This window comes from Petaurus breviceps, unplaced genomic scaffold, assembly GCF_028583685.1.
Source record: "Petaurus breviceps papuanus isolate PSGF00001 unplaced genomic scaffold, PetGlider_PUasm1.0 208, whole genome shotgun sequence".
NCBI classification, from domain to species: Eukaryota; Metazoa; Chordata; class Mammalia; order Diprotodontia; family Petauridae; genus Petaurus; species Petaurus breviceps.
Window position 1 is genome coordinate 30,687,880 of NW_027185852.1, and position 15,021 is coordinate 30,702,900.

Sequence of the window (15,021 nt, forward strand, 5' to 3'; positions counted from 1 at the left end):
GATCATTTTACAGTGTTGCTGTTACTGTGTACAGTGTTCTGGTTCTGCTCACTTCACTGTGTATCTGTTCATGTAAGTCTTTCCAGGTTTTTCTGAAATCAGCCTGCTTGTCATTTCTTATAGCACAATAATGTTCCATTACAATCATATACTACATGTGACCCTCCCTGACACTTATGTCCCCTCCTGCCATATTGTAATAATTTTATTATTCCTTGAGAAGCTGTGTGGGGGTAAGAGGAGCCAGACAGGTGCTAGAATGAGGTATGTCAAAGTAATTCACCTGGAGTGAAGATTACTAATTCATATGAAGAGAGGGAAAATTCTGTTTCTGTGTTCTCTTAATTAGAACTCTGAATCTAGTAATGTTTTGTGTGTGGGAATAAATGATCTCTCTAATAATTGGACATTAAATACCTTCTTACTCCATGCCCCCAGATCCCATTTTGGGTAAAATGTGAACCATAATCGAAATTATAAGTAAATTTGTCCCTGAGTCAAGGTTGGGGTTTAATTAGCTGAAGATTGTGACAAAAGGAAGTCTAACTCTTCTCATGAGAGACAGGAGTGGGCACACTATCTCAGCCTCTGTGGGGCCGGCATGGTTCCCCTCTTCCTTTCTCCCTCATCCATCCTCCCTCTCTTGAAAACCTCCTCAGAAAAGAAAAAAGAAAAAAAAGAAAGAAAAAGGAAACCCTCATTGGCTCCCATGGACTTCACTAATCACCTCTATGTAGCAGACTCCCAGTCCCGGTCCTGGTCCTATGCTGCAGTCCTAGGCATCACCCCCTGACAACTGGACATTTCAACTAGGATGTCACTCAAACCTTCCTCTCTCCCTGAATCTCTCTGTTATTATTGAGGGACTAAAGTCTACAGCCTCAATGGTGGCCCTGGACCACTCTGTCCCTCCCCCCATCAGCTGCTGACTTGTAATTTTCACTTCCTCAGTCACTCTCACATCTTTCCCCATCTGTCCACCTACACGGCGCCCCCATCACTGTTCAGGTCCTCATTCCCGCATGCCTGGACTATGGCAACGCCCGCCCACCTGATTAGTCTCTGACTGGTCTTGCAGTGGTTGCCTAAAATACAATGGCCAGCATGTACATAGCTTTTTACAAGTATTATTTCATTTTATCTTCGCAACAACCCTGGAGGTAGGTGTTTTTATTATTGCCCCCATTTTATAGATGAGGAAACTGAGGCAGAAGTGAAGTGATTAGCCCAAGGTCTCCTAGCTATTACTGGGTGTCTCGGGAGGGATTTGCATTGCGGTGTTCCTGACTCCTCTCTTCTGGGCCGGATCACGGCCTCCCCGGCTTCATTCCCCCAGCCCTCTGTGTGGGGTCTCCTTCTAGGAGAATGGAAGCCCCCTGAGGGCAGGGCTGCGCGGCGGGGCTAGCAGGAGCTGGGGTGAGTGCGTGAAGGGCGTGCCCTCATTGTTCTCCCTCCGCTCGGACGCGGCTGCGAAGGAGGACCTAGAGCCACCGGCGAAAATGCAGAGATTCGGAGACAAAGGGGTCATGTGACGATCGAATGAATGAGGGACACCGATTAGTGAAGGAATGAAGGTACTAAAAGCAGCAATGCAATGCCTTGATAGAAGTCGGGTTCTCAGCTGCCTGGTCCTTGCTCCCCAGAGAAGGAGGGCTGCAGCTGAACCCCTCCGGCCCCACCTTCTCGTCCAGGGACAACGCCCCCCGGCTTCGTAAGGTGCGGCCTGGACCTAGGGGGGGCCTGGGGCCCACGTGCCCTAGAAGGACATGCGCAGTGGGCCCGACGGACGCTCGGAGACTGGCCTGTCAGGACTACAATCCCCATGATACCTAGTGGCGGCAGCGGCCTGGCGGGGCGCCTAGACGCGCATGCGGATGGCGGTGCGGGGGCCGGGACGGAGGAAGCCCCGCCCCCCAGACGCCTATTGGACCACGGCACCGGCTGCGGGCTCGGCGGTTGGCCGGCCCGGCCGCCCGTCGGCAGCGCCGCGCGGGGTCAGAGGGCACGGAGGTGAGTCGGTGTGTTGTGGGGACTCGTGGTGCGGGCTGTCGCCGCCGCGGCCGCCGAGGGGGGCGACGGGCAGCGGGCGGAGCCGGCCCCGCCTTGGCCTCCCCCGGACCCGGGTCTGGCCCACAGCCCTGCGCCTGCTCATCCGCCGCGGCCCGGGGGAGGCCGGCGCGGGGCCTGCGGGCGCCCGGGGGGCGGGGGCGCGCGGGGCGGTGGCGGGAGCGCGGACGTGGCGGCGGGAGCGCGCGCCGGGGGTGTTGGGGGGAGGGGCGGGGTGCGGGCAGGGGTTGCCATGGCGACGGGTACCCCGCTGCGGGCGGGGCCCCGAGCAGGGTTGCCATGGCGACGGCCCTCTCCCTCCTGCGGGGCGGGGCTGAGGGAGGGTCTGGATGGATGGGGGCTCCCCTCTCCAGGGGGGATAGGTATAGAGGGAAATCTGGATAAGGGGGTTCCTCTTTCTGGAGGGGAGGGTTAGGTATTAAAGGGGCACTCCTCCCTCTTAGGAATAGTTATTAGAGGAGGGGGAGTTGAGGTGTGCATGCGTGGGAGCACCGGCCTGCAGGGGCATTGGTGTCAGAGAGGGGAGCCTCCAGGGGTGGTCTGAATGGGGAGACTGTCCTTCTGGGGGAGGGTTAGGTATTAGGAGGGCTCCTCCCCCGAGGAGATAAGTGTCTTAGAGGGGGCCCTTGAATGGGGCACCCTGATACCTCTCAGTGGTGGGGGTGCTGCTGGGAAAAGCTGGGGGGGGTACCCCGGGATGGATGAATGACCTCGAGCTACAGGAGGCAGGTCCTTCCCCGCTCTCACCTCTGCCCTCATCTTCCTCTTCTTTTGGTGGGGAGGAAAAAGAAGAGTGTGTTTTGGGGTGTGGGGCATGGTGGCTTTATGATCGTTTCTCTTGGGTAGTGAGAGGGCTGGGTGATAGTTTGATCCTGACTGGGAGGGCTCTTTGACCCCTGGCCCCAGGGGAGAGGTTCCAGAGCCAGGCAGCCTCTGTGTCCTCTAGGTCTGTCTGGTGATGTTGGGCACAGGGGCTCACTCTTTCTCAGACATCCACAGGACATTCAGGTGTGGGCAACACAAGGGCTCTGACTGGGCTCTGGCTTGCCTCAGCTGCCTTGCAAGCCCTGTGGTGTTGCCATAATATAGCTGCTGAATTAGACTGAAGGACTTGCAAGACTTTGGCTTGGTTTGGTGTTTGGACTCCTATATTTAGGACTGGAAAGAATCGATGTCTTTTTGAAAACCACTGGCCCTGACAGTTTGAACTATTACCTCTGCTAATGGTCTCTGGTCACATCCTTAACATTAGCTCTTGCCAGAGAGATTTACTGGGGCTCCCTTCTGAATGGCAGCGCCACATGAATCCGATTGGCCAAATACTAGACTGTATTTCAACTCTGGTCGGTGGGGATTGGCTCACTGATTTTGTTTGTGGAATTTCTAACAGGACTTGGCTTCATCAAATACGGCTTTATTCTGACTTTATCATACATAGCGTACCTTGTTTTAGTGGGTTGGTGCTTTGAGCTTAAGTCTATAACACCTGAGTCCCCTATCACTTAAAAGTCCATTTATAAACAGTGATTTGGAGTGTGACTTCAGTAATGTGAGTGTCTGGGAACTTGGTTAGAAACCCACCACTTGGCTGCTGTTCGGGGAAGTGATTGATAAGGCTTCCTTTATGGATTCAGGGGTGGTTCATTGGAGCTCAGAGCACTTGACTCCACTGAAGTGCTCCAAATTAAAAGCTCGTTAACAATTCCTACCCAAAGATCCTGTAAATAATCAGCTGGCTAGGTCAGAGAGTTGAGCAGTCACCACAGCTCTCCATATCTTATTAGCTTGAAACTTCTAAATAAAGGTGATTAAAAACATTGAAAAGTGGTGTTTTCTTTGTGCTGGGCTCATTTGGTGAATGGCTTCCTTGGAAGTGTATGAAATGGGGCAAGGGTATTGGGGAAAGAAGGGAAGATACCCTAGTAAAGAGGCCAGTGCTTCCTGATGCTGCCCTCACTAAGACTGCATGGGGAGGCCACCCAGTCTGTCAGGGGCATAGTAGTCTGTTCTCTGATGAAGAAAAGTGGGGGAAAAAATCCCTGGGGCTTCGGTGTCAAGAACCTGGGGTCACAAGTCCATCTTGTTTTTGTTGCTTTGAGTTTCTGAGAGAGTAGTTCTGTGGAGTCCTGTTTTACTATTTTAAGTGGTCTGAAACAGATTTCTTCATCAGATGTTGACTTAAACTTTGTTTATGTAGCTCTTTGAATGGTGAGCTGACCTATAAAAGGTCAGAATCATTCTTGTGGCCTGTCTGTTGCATGAGTAAGGGGCCCCACAGTCAGTGATATTGAAGGTTCAGACCCACACTTTGAAAATCAGGGCTCCTCCCCCCCCCCCCCCCCCCAGGAGCCTGCCCTCCAGTATTGAGTTACACAATCCCTTGTTGACCTTGCCCTATCTTACCTTGAGGGCTAATGCCTTCTTTCTATTCTGTGTGTTCCTGGTCCTTTTTACTGCCAGCTAGCCTATGGGTAAAGATAAAGATCTTTAAAATTTTGTCAAGGTAAACTTCCTTTGGAAGGATAGCCTGCTGCCCAAATCCAGGGTGCTCTCCTAAAACATCTGCTTTGGACCAAGTACCATGTTAGGGACTGAGGATAGACAGAAATGAAACTTACTGTCCTTGAGCTTATATTCCATAGTGGGAGATAACTTGGAGACTTGTGAGCACACAAAATAAATGCTGGATAATTTTGGTCAGGGGAGGAAGGAAGGAAGGCCTGATAGAGGAGGTGGTATTGGAAATGAGCTTTGAGGAAAACTTTGGGGGTTCTGAGAAGTAGAGTCGAAGGCATGAGGAACAGCAAGAGGGTTACTTGGCCTTACAGAGGTTCCCAAAGTGGGTGATACCACCCACTGGGGGGTGCTATAATGGTGAGTTGGGTGGGGTGGTAGTAGCTGCTGGTGAAATTGGGGGGGGGGTGCTGAATAAAGTTAACAGGACAGTGGAAGCATAAGGAAAGAAGAGAAGAAAATTTTGAAAAACCCTTTGTGTAACAGAGTTAAAGTCATAGTAATTACATTATTTTCCAAATAAATACACAAAATATAAGTTATAACCAATCAGTGGTTAAGTCTGCTGACAGGTCTTAACAAGCAAGTGTTAGCATGTGAGCGAGCCTGTCAAGCATTGTCAGGAAGTCCAGCATACCTGGATATGTGCATGGAATGACCTCTTTAGATACAATACTATATATGGTTACATGACATAATTTTGCATCATCAAATTTTTAGTTCAGGGACAACCCCACAAATTTATAATAAATTATTAAGTTTCATATCCATCATTTAAAAATTATATATTTTTTTGACAGAAGGGTTAAGGATTTCCAGGAGGCACTGAATAGTTTGTTTTTTTAAAGGGGGCAATAGGTCCCAATAAGTTTGGGAAGGAAGAGGAGTTAGGTGTAATAAGGCTGAAAGCGGGGTTGGATCCAGCGTGTGAAGGGTTTTAAATGTCAGGTGATATTTGACCCTAGAGGAAATGGGGAGCCGCTGGAGTTTCATTTGGGTAGGGAGAGTGACACCTTCAGACTTGTGCAATAGGAACATAACCTTTGGTAGCCTCGAAGAAGTACCCACAGGAGTGGGGAGAGGCTTGAGACAGAGCGCCTGGTAAGTTCAGGTCTGAAGTGCTGAGGGCCTGCACCAGGGAGGTGGCCGTTTGAGTAGAGAGAAGGGTGTGTATTTATGAGGGATGTTGTGGAGAAAGAGCTGACCCTCTTTATGACTTCATGAGGTGTGAGCGTGAATCAAGAGTCCACCCTGGCACCGGGCGTAGGAGCCTAGGGACTGGAAGGATGGTGGTACCCTTGATGGATGCTGCATAGTGAAGAGGAGGGGAGATTTGTAGGGAAAGGTTGGCGAGTTCTCTCTTGGCCACGCTGAGATAGAGATTATGTTGTTTAGAGCTTAAAATTTAGATGAACTAACATGATCTTTTAGGTCCTAATTGAGAAATTCTCTGTGGTTTTTTTTTTTTTTGCTTGTTTTTGTTTTTTGACAAATGAAAGGAGTACAAATGAGGAAGAGCTCTCATCTGGAGGATGGATGCATGTGTTCATTAAGGGAGTTTTCACAGAGGAGGCAGTGTCCCAGCTGGGTCTTGAATGATAGGAGGGATTTTAGCAGGAGGAAATAGAACAAGAAATTAAAAACATGATGAGCAAAGGTTTGGAGGTGGGAATGTGCGCAGTGTCTTTGGTATGTAATGGCCGGTGTAACGGACACATAGAGATAAAAGAATCCAAGCCCAGTCAATTAATGAGCATCAGTTTATTAAGCTGGCCAGTGACAGTCTCCCAAGGAAACCTTAGGAGAGCTGCCCCGACCATAGGGAAACGGGGAATATTTAAAGTAAAAAACCACCAAAAATAGGTGTGGGAAACAAAGTTATTCTTGTGGGAAGTAAAGTTAGTCTGACAATGGTAGGTAAGTCTGACAAAGGTACATAAGCACATCCGTTGTAGCCAGGCCTTGGTCTGGACAGTTGTATAGTCCTTGTCCTGATTTATTGTGAGACCCAGATGTCCAGGATCATTTTGACATCTTATCAGGAAGTATGGCCAGGTCTGTTTCTCACAAGAGAGGGGCTCCTGGCTAAGCACCTACGAGTTAAGGAAGAATTCAGTAATTTCCAAACTTGTTACATACAGGGGCTTAGTATATGAGGCCATGGGCATTTCAGGTAGAATGATAGTTAGACAATTAGTGAAACATTGAGTTTATGAAGAAGGCAGGTTGTTGGGAGAGAAGTTGAAATATGTTCTCACTAAGCTTGAGGCTTGAGACACCAGGGAAAGGATTGGCAGTTGTGATGGCTGAACTGCTAGGGATGTGCATTTAGGGTTCTGGGAGGAGGGATGAGCCACTAGAAAGGAGGAAAATATTGCCCTGATTTTTAAAAAGAGGAAGGTGAGCTCCATAATCTCACAATCTGGTGATCCAGACATTGCTCCCTGGCCAAGTCCTGAGCAGCTGTTTAAGAGCAAGGAGAAAGCTGATCACCAGGAGCCAGCATGGGCTCACTTGGAAAATGCCATCTCACATATAATCCTCCTCTCCTTTTGTGGCAGAGTTACTGGACTGGTTGGGTAGGGCAATGTAGTAGACACCAAGACATCTGGATTTTAGCCAAATGGCAAAGCCTCTGACCTGACCTGGGTGGAGATGCAGATGTGGATTGGATTAGGTGGATGCACAGCTGATTGATTAGTGGGTTGATGCCAGCTTGGAGGGCTCAGCCTGCGTTGTCTGATCAGCATTTTATTTATTTATTTTTTATTTAAAAAGGCTAGACCAGAAACAAGAATTTCCATACATATAGTACAATGGAAAAAAAATGTTACATGCAACTTCAAGTCTCTTGTTTTGTATAGCTGGCTTTTCAAAAGTATATAGTAAATTCAGCATTTTATCTTCTGAGCTGTTCTGCTTGTTTTGGGATTCTTTCTGGACTTCCTTCTCTTCTGTGCCTTTTGAAAAGATGCTTCAATGATCCCTTCTTCCTCCCTCTCTCCCTTCCTTTCTTTCTTCCTTCCTTCCTTCCTTCCTTCCTTCCTTCCTTCCTTCCTTCCTTCCTTCCTTCCTTCCTTCCTTCCTTCCTTCCTTCCTTCCTTCCTTCTCCTCTCTCTCTCTCTCTCTCTCTCTCTCTCTCTCTCTCTCTCTTTCTCTATGTTTCTTTTCTTATCCCTAAACCTCCACTTGCTTCCCTTTCCCCCCTTTCTTCTTGGAAGAAAGAAAAGCAAAACTCTTATACCATGTAGAGAGTACAGCAAAACCAGTTCTGTCATTGGCCATGTCCCCTGAGCCCGCCACTTCTCTGTTCGGTAGGTAGCATGTTTGTTTGCTTATCTCTTCTCTGGGATCATGATTGGTAATTGCATTAATCAATTCTTACATATTTCAAAGTTATTTTACTTTGTAAGGTTGTTACTATATAACTTATATTCCTGGTTCTTCTCATTTCTATCATCATCAGTTCATATAAGTCTTACCACATCTGTCTGAAACCATCTCCAGCATTTTTAAGGTGCAATAATACTTTATTACGTTCACATACCATGATTTGTTCAGCCATTCCCCAGTTGATAGATACTTCCTTAGTTTCCAGTTTCTTGCCACCACAAAAGAGCTGCTGTAAATCTTTGTGTGTATCTATATGTCCTTTTCCTCTTTGTTTTCCCTGGGGTATGGCCTAATAGGAGTGTTGTTGCATCCAAAGGTGGGCAGAGATTAGTGACTTTGGGGGCATGGGTCTACATTGCTTTCTGGAATGGCTGGACCACAGTTTCATCACCTGTGCCTCAACATGCCTCTTTCCCTTCAGCCCTTTCACATTTGTCATTTTCCTTATTTGTCATCTTTGTCAATCTGATGAGTGGGAGGTAGAATTCCTCTGAATTATTTTAATTTGTATGTCTCTGATAGTGATTTGGAATATAGTTTATTAGCTTGTAATTCTTCCTTTGAAAACTGCAGGTTCATAAGCTTTGATAATTTATCTATTGGGGAATGGCTGTAGTTCTTACACACTTGAATCAGTGTATAATTGTATAGATTGGCTGTGAAACCTTTATCAGAGAAACTTCGTGCATTTTTTTTCTTCAGTTACCTGTTTCCCTTCTAATTTTAACTACACTGATTTGGTTTATTCAAGATCTTCTTAATTTTATATAATCAAAATTGTCTATTTGTTTTCCCAGTCACAGATCCTCTCTGACTCTTGTTCGTATGAACTCTTTCCCTGTCCACAGTTATGAAAGGTGTTTTCTTCCTTGCCCCCAACTTTCTGGTGTGACTTTTGATATCTAATTTGGAGCATGTCATTGCATACGGTGTGTGATGTTAGTAGACACCTAATTTCTTCTGGACTTGTGCAGCATTTTTATTGATGAACATAGACCCAGAAGGGGCACTTGTTAAACCTACAGGTGACATGAAGTGAAGCTGAGGAGGGTCCCTGCTAGGGTGGGCACACAGTGAGGTTATTCCAGCTGGTTGAGGCCTTTTTAGATTCTGATTCTAACAAGAAAAGATTTGATACTGGGAAGAATAAAAGATCAATTTCCCTAGGACTGGCTGGGGAAGCCACAGTGAGAAGAATCCTGGATCTGGAGTTAGACCTGAGTTCAGATCCTGCCTCAGATACTAGCTTGGTGACCTTGGGCAACTCACCGAATGCCAGTCTGCCTTGGTGATGGCATTTTCTTCGTGGGGGTGTCATTAGGATCAGTTGAGGTAATATCTGTCAAGACATAACATGGTGCCCGACACATAGTAGGTAAAAATACTATGTAAATGCTTCCTTCCCCTAGTTGGCCAAAGATGTGCCTCATCTGGACCTCCAGGGCCCTGATAGCCCCACAGCTCCACCCTGAAAAGATCCTAGGCCATGTCAGGAGAAGCACAAATATGACATCCCATTTCCTCTGCACTGTCCACATGCCAGGCTCTCTGCTAGGCACTGGGGACACAGAATGGGTCCTCAAGGCCCTATTATTCTTATGGGGGTGGCAGTACGTTCATAGACAGTCATAGACCAATTAAATGGAAGGTAGCTTTAAAGGAGGTGCTAGCAGCTGAGGGGGGATGCGATAGACTTGGCAAAGCCTCTTGAGTTAGGTGATACTGAGCTGAGTGTGGGAGCAGGAGGTGAGGAGGGAGAGCATCCCAGGCATGACAGAGGTGATGAGCTGTGCGATGAAGCAAGCAGGCTGGGGCTGCTGGAGTGGAAAAGGGAGCACTGTGTGATGGGGACAAGCCTGGGAAGCCCTTCAGTCCTAAATGGAGGGGTTTGTTTGTGTTTGATCTGGAGGGAATCCCGCCAGTGACTCCCATGCCTGGGTTTTGCACCTGATGCTAGTCAAGGTACTCCCAGTATGAGGACAAATGGAAATAGTCCTGGCCTTGAAGCGCTTGCATTTTATTGGTGTTTGTGGGGCTGGAAGGTCATGTGCCAAGCAGGCGGAGGTGTCAAGAGAGGGTGAGTCAATTAAGGTTTCAGAGCCTCCTATTTGCCAGGCACTGTGAGAAACCATGGGGACACAGAGAGACAAAGGACAGTCTCTGCTCTCAAGGAGCTCACAGACTGATGGGGGAAGCCACCACAAACTGCTCTGTACCAAGGTGCTCTAGACAGGAGAGATTGGAGGTGATAAGCAGAGGGAGGGCACTGACATGAGGAGGAAGGCTCCCTGTGGAAGGTGGGATTTTAACTCCGACTTGAAGGAGGCCAGTAGGAGCTGGAGCTGATGGCGAGAGGAAGCGCACTCCAGGTGCGAGAGGCAGCCAGGGAATGTCTCTGGCCTTGGGAGGTAGAGCAGGGAAGCCAGCGTCTCTGCTTGGTGGCAGAGGGAGGATGCCAGTGGGAGAAATATTGGAAAGGTGGGTGGGACCAGGTTAGGAGGGATGTTGAAGTGGCAGCCATTTCTTTGGTTTCTGCGATCGGTGATCATGGATGTTAGAGTTTGGGCCCAGGTTGAAGTTAGGTAGCTTTGTCTCGCCCATGGCCTCTTTGTTTGGAGAAGCACTTGTGCCCTCATATGACTGTCATAGGTTTTCCATTAGATGGAGCCTTGGGTATCTCCCCTCCACCCCCACCCCCAGTTTCCGTGGGAGGGGTATAGAGGAAAGGTGGAGAGCATCTGTGGGGGGAAGGGTGGCTGCAGGGCCCTGAGCCTTTCCTGGGGGTGGGGGGAACCCCTGCTTGACATATTGGAGGGAGGCTCTCCAGTGCCTGATCCTTCGCCCTGGAGTGCCCTGGCGTTGGCCTCTCCAGCCAGAGATGAAATGTTGCTGGGTAAGGGAAGCTTGTTGGCTAGGAGATGAGCAGGGCATGGCAGCAACAAGTTGCCACACCTGCGTCCGTGTCGTGCGGCTTCCTTCTACTGTCTTTGTGGTCCTGCGGCACAAACGAGGCTGCTGGTCCGCACCATCTGGTAGGAGGCTGGAGCTCACGAGCCAGGGCATGACTCTTCTTTGGAACAGGGAAAATCGTGGCCTGGAGCTGCTCCACCAGGCATCGCAAAGCTTCTTACCATGCCCTGCTTTGGCTGCCCTAGTGTCAGTGAAGGGAATTCAGCTTCCAGTCTGCTGTACTGCAGCACCCTAATCAAAATTCCCCCACATGACCGTCCTGCCCTGCTGGGTGGGTGCCTGTGATTATTATGGCTGGAGACAGTAGCCTGCCACTTCTTTAGGAGTTGGGTCAGCAGGTTAGCGTTCTTATCCCTGTGAGGAAACTGAGGCCAGGGAAGCTGAAGTGACGGTCCTGCTGCGAGGTGGAGGCAGAAACAGAAAATGTGAGTGTGTTCATTTGCTTCTGTAGTTTTTCTTCCTTGGAGGGAAAGTGAGGGAGGCATCAGCTTGGCTGTTCAGTCAGTGAGCTGCTTGTTCTGTCAGGTTCTGCCTGGCCTCATCTGGGCCCTGATTCTGCCCACCTGGTGCTGTTAGGTTATGACTGAGTCCCTGTTTGTAGACTCCTAACCCTTCCCCCCAATTCGGATATCTTTTTTCCTCCTGATCTCCCCGGGGTGGTCCTAGGGATTGTTCTGGTGGGTGCTCAGCTCGGTGCATTTATTCCCCCCCACCCCCCACTCCAGTTCCAGGTACAATCCAGAAGCACATAATTTATGGGAGTGTCAGAGCTAGCTGCCGGCAGGCACCTCAGTGACTTGAGAGGTCATTAGTATGCCTGTTCAGACCCTCGGTGTCCTTGCGATTGATTCTCCTTTGCATGTGTCTGATTTGGGAAGTTGTAGATCTGTGAGTGGTGATTGGATGTGACAGTCCAAACATGGGTCCCTAAATTAATCCTTTTAATAGTATTCCAGGCCCAAGGTAATGCTCTCATCTCCTCCCCTGGGGAGGGAGGAAGAGAGAGCAGAGACCAGCCTGACCTGCTGCTTCAGGGCACCCCCAGCACGGCAGTTTTAGGTTCTGGGGAGTGTGGCCAGTAGAGCATAGGTTTGGAGTTGGGCACGACCTTAGAGCGAAGGCAAACTTCTCCGGATACAGAGGAGGAGGGAGAAGGAGCACCCACTTTGTCAGAGGGTGTCCAGGTGGGGATTTTAAATGAGCTCTTGGATTCTTTCCCCTGCACCTTACGGCTATTGACTGCTGCCTCGTTGTTCCCCCTCTGAAATAGGGAAAGATTTTTTTTTCCTTTAGAATAATATTTGGCAAGGGGTTTGGAGGTGCTGGCTCTGAAGGTGTGTAAGGTAGAGCATTCCTTCCTGGTAGGGATGTGGGCGGGCAGGTGTCCATGGCTAATCTTTCAAGCAGATCTCTCTCTTCTGTTTATTTTGGCTGCTTTTAGCCAGAGTCATACTTTGTTTCCAAAGGGAACCAAATGGGAGATTTGGGGAACTAATTCTTTCAGCAAGCCTATGGGCCAGGCACTGGGATAGGCCCCAGGGATGCAAGAGCCCCACCAGAATGGGTCCCCAGAAGACAAATCAAGTAGAGAAGTAGCTCCCCAGTCATTCAGGTCACAAACTGAGGCTTGTAGTCAGAGATAAGTTTGAGTTGTAGGTGCCAAGGGGCATGGCTCTATATCAGGACTGCACAGCCCACGGCCTGCCAAAGAATTTCCTCAACATTTTTTGTGGGCCACCAGAAATCCTTTGCTGTGCTGCAATTTGTGCAGGCCTGTTCTATATCCAGGGGAGGGATATGGCAGGATCCCAAGGCCCTGAGCCATTTCATCATTGACCATGGCCTTCTTCTTGTGGTCTGGGAGCCACAGGCCATCCAGGTCGCTCATTGGCCAGGTGACCTTGGACAAGTCATCACACTTCACTCTGCCCCAGTTCCCTTCCTTGACCTGTGGGCTAATGGTGCTCATGCCACATTTCTTCTCAGAGGAAGGCAACATAGAAATGTGAGTTATCGTTGGTCTCCTGGTCCTATTATTGTCCTTCAGCTCTCATTGGCCCTGATGGTGAGGGTGGGTACTTTATCTGCAGGTGGATGAGCTGGCAGTGTGGTAGGCACTGACCAGTGAAGGAGGAGGCAGCGCAGTGCTTTCCCACCTAATAGGGGAGTGTGGCTGAGGGATGGATGGTACCCTTACACTCCTTGCCTTGCCTATGTGGTCCTGTGTCCTTTGCTGCTCCCCATCCCCTCCCCCACCTGCCAGGGCTGGGGGTTGAGCATAAGAGCCAGCCCGATGTGCCAGTCTGCGACAGATGAGCCTCCGTCCCCACATCTGCGTGACTGGGGCTGTGGAATGGTAGCGATCTGTCTGATCTGCAATTATTCTGTCGTCCAGGATTTTCAGAAAGATTAAGCTGCTGGTGGATCCATGTGTGGCCTGAAATAAAGTGGGTAAAAACAACTGTTCCTTCCCAGCTGTGACCCCAGATGGAGGCTGCCCAGGCTCTGGGGAGTTGCAAACTGGTTAGTAAATGCCGGTAAATCATGGGACGTATTTCCTCTTGTTGCGTATAGCCTGATGATGATGGAAGCCAAGGGCGAGGCTCAGGAGACCTGGGGAGGACATGACCATCTTCACTCTGCGCCTGCATCTCAGGTTCCCTGCAGGCTTTGATACTTGTGCATGGCTAGTCTTCAGTGGTAGAGAGGTCTGGGTAGTTAGGAAGGTTCCAGATCCTCTCCTTCTGTGGGTGGTGGCTGGCCTTGGATGGGGTTGTTAGCTGAGGACAGGGGAAGGAGCTAGGGTGGTCTGGAATCTGCATGGCCATATTTATAGGGTGAAAACATCACCCTAAACCCCAAGGCCAGCCTGAGAGTTTTAGGAGAGGGCTTGGATTACATGGACTGATGGTGCTCTAACCTCCAGTGTCCCAAGTGTCATCTTAGAAGAGCTTCTGGAGACATGTCTGTCTTGATGCATTCTGCCTGAGCACTCTACCCTCTTCCCCCCAACCCCCCCGCCTCTGTCACCCAGTGAGGCAGCATAGCTCCTGGACCTGGCAGGTCACCCAGTCCAATTCCCTGTTTTTATTCTTTATTCCAAGGCTTACGTGAAGATGGGGAGGTGACTGGGGGCAGAGACTTTGCGACTGAGAGAAGGGGCCTTGTGGATCTGAGGCTCTAGGCTTAGGTTCCTGGTTCCCTGTGTTGCAGGTGAGCACTTCCAGAGGGGCAGTTACAGATTCTCTAGGATGGTGCCTTGACTGCAATTCCTAGCAAAATTTTAAAATATGTTACTAAAGATATTGTGAGCATTTGGGGAGGGAAGTGGAGGTGACTAAAATTAGCAAGGGCACACCAGGAACAGATTCTGGACATGTTCCTTAATTTCCTTTTCTGATAAGGGTCACCAGGAGGGTGGATTAGGAAAAAGTAGAGAACCTAATATACTTGTTTTTCAGGAGAATGTTTGTCAGAGTCTTTTGTGATCCTTGTGGCCTGGAAGGAGAGAAGTGGGGCTAGATGATGGTGCAGTTCATTAGGGGGCTTGGTTGAGCGACTGGACCTGAATAGAACCTTTCATGGCCTGTTCTCTGTTCCTCTGACTACCTTAGTTACCCTCCTTTGGACATAATCCAATGCATGATTGTCATTCCATAGATTTTCTACCTCAGGGTAACTTAATAGGGATAAATGTGAAGTCTTATAATTAGGGTTCAAAAAGCCAGTTGCAAAATTATGAGATGGTTTCATCAATCAGCAAGCATTTTTTTTTAAAATGGGTTTTGGGGTTAAGTTAGGGTTAAGTAACTTGCTCAAGGTTACACGGCCAGTTATTTCTGGGTGTGGTGCTAAATATCTGAGTCCGGATTCGATCCCAGGTCTCCTGACTCTGGGGCCGGTGCTCTTACTCGCTGTGCTACCTGGCTGCCCCCAGCAAGCATTTTTAAAAATAATTTTTATGTCTTATTTTTACCATCATCTACATTTCTCATGCCTTGAGTTTCATTTTTTTCAGAAAAGATAGTTTAAAAAGAGAAAAAAACAGTTCAGCAAGACTAATCCATCAAAATCTTA

At 49.0% G+C, this 15,021-nt stretch overlaps 1 protein-coding gene across 1 annotated transcript in view; it reads left to right on the top strand.

Annotated features, from left to right (window-relative positions):
* LOC138165418 (ERI1 exoribonuclease 3-like) overlaps positions 1-15,021 on the top strand; it is a 367,493-nt gene that overhangs the window by 180,959 nt on the left and 171,513 nt on the right. Inside the window, 1 exon segment of the mRNA XM_069093754.1 lies at positions 1,982-2,010. The gene's annotated coding sequence lies outside the window, so the exon portion shown is untranslated.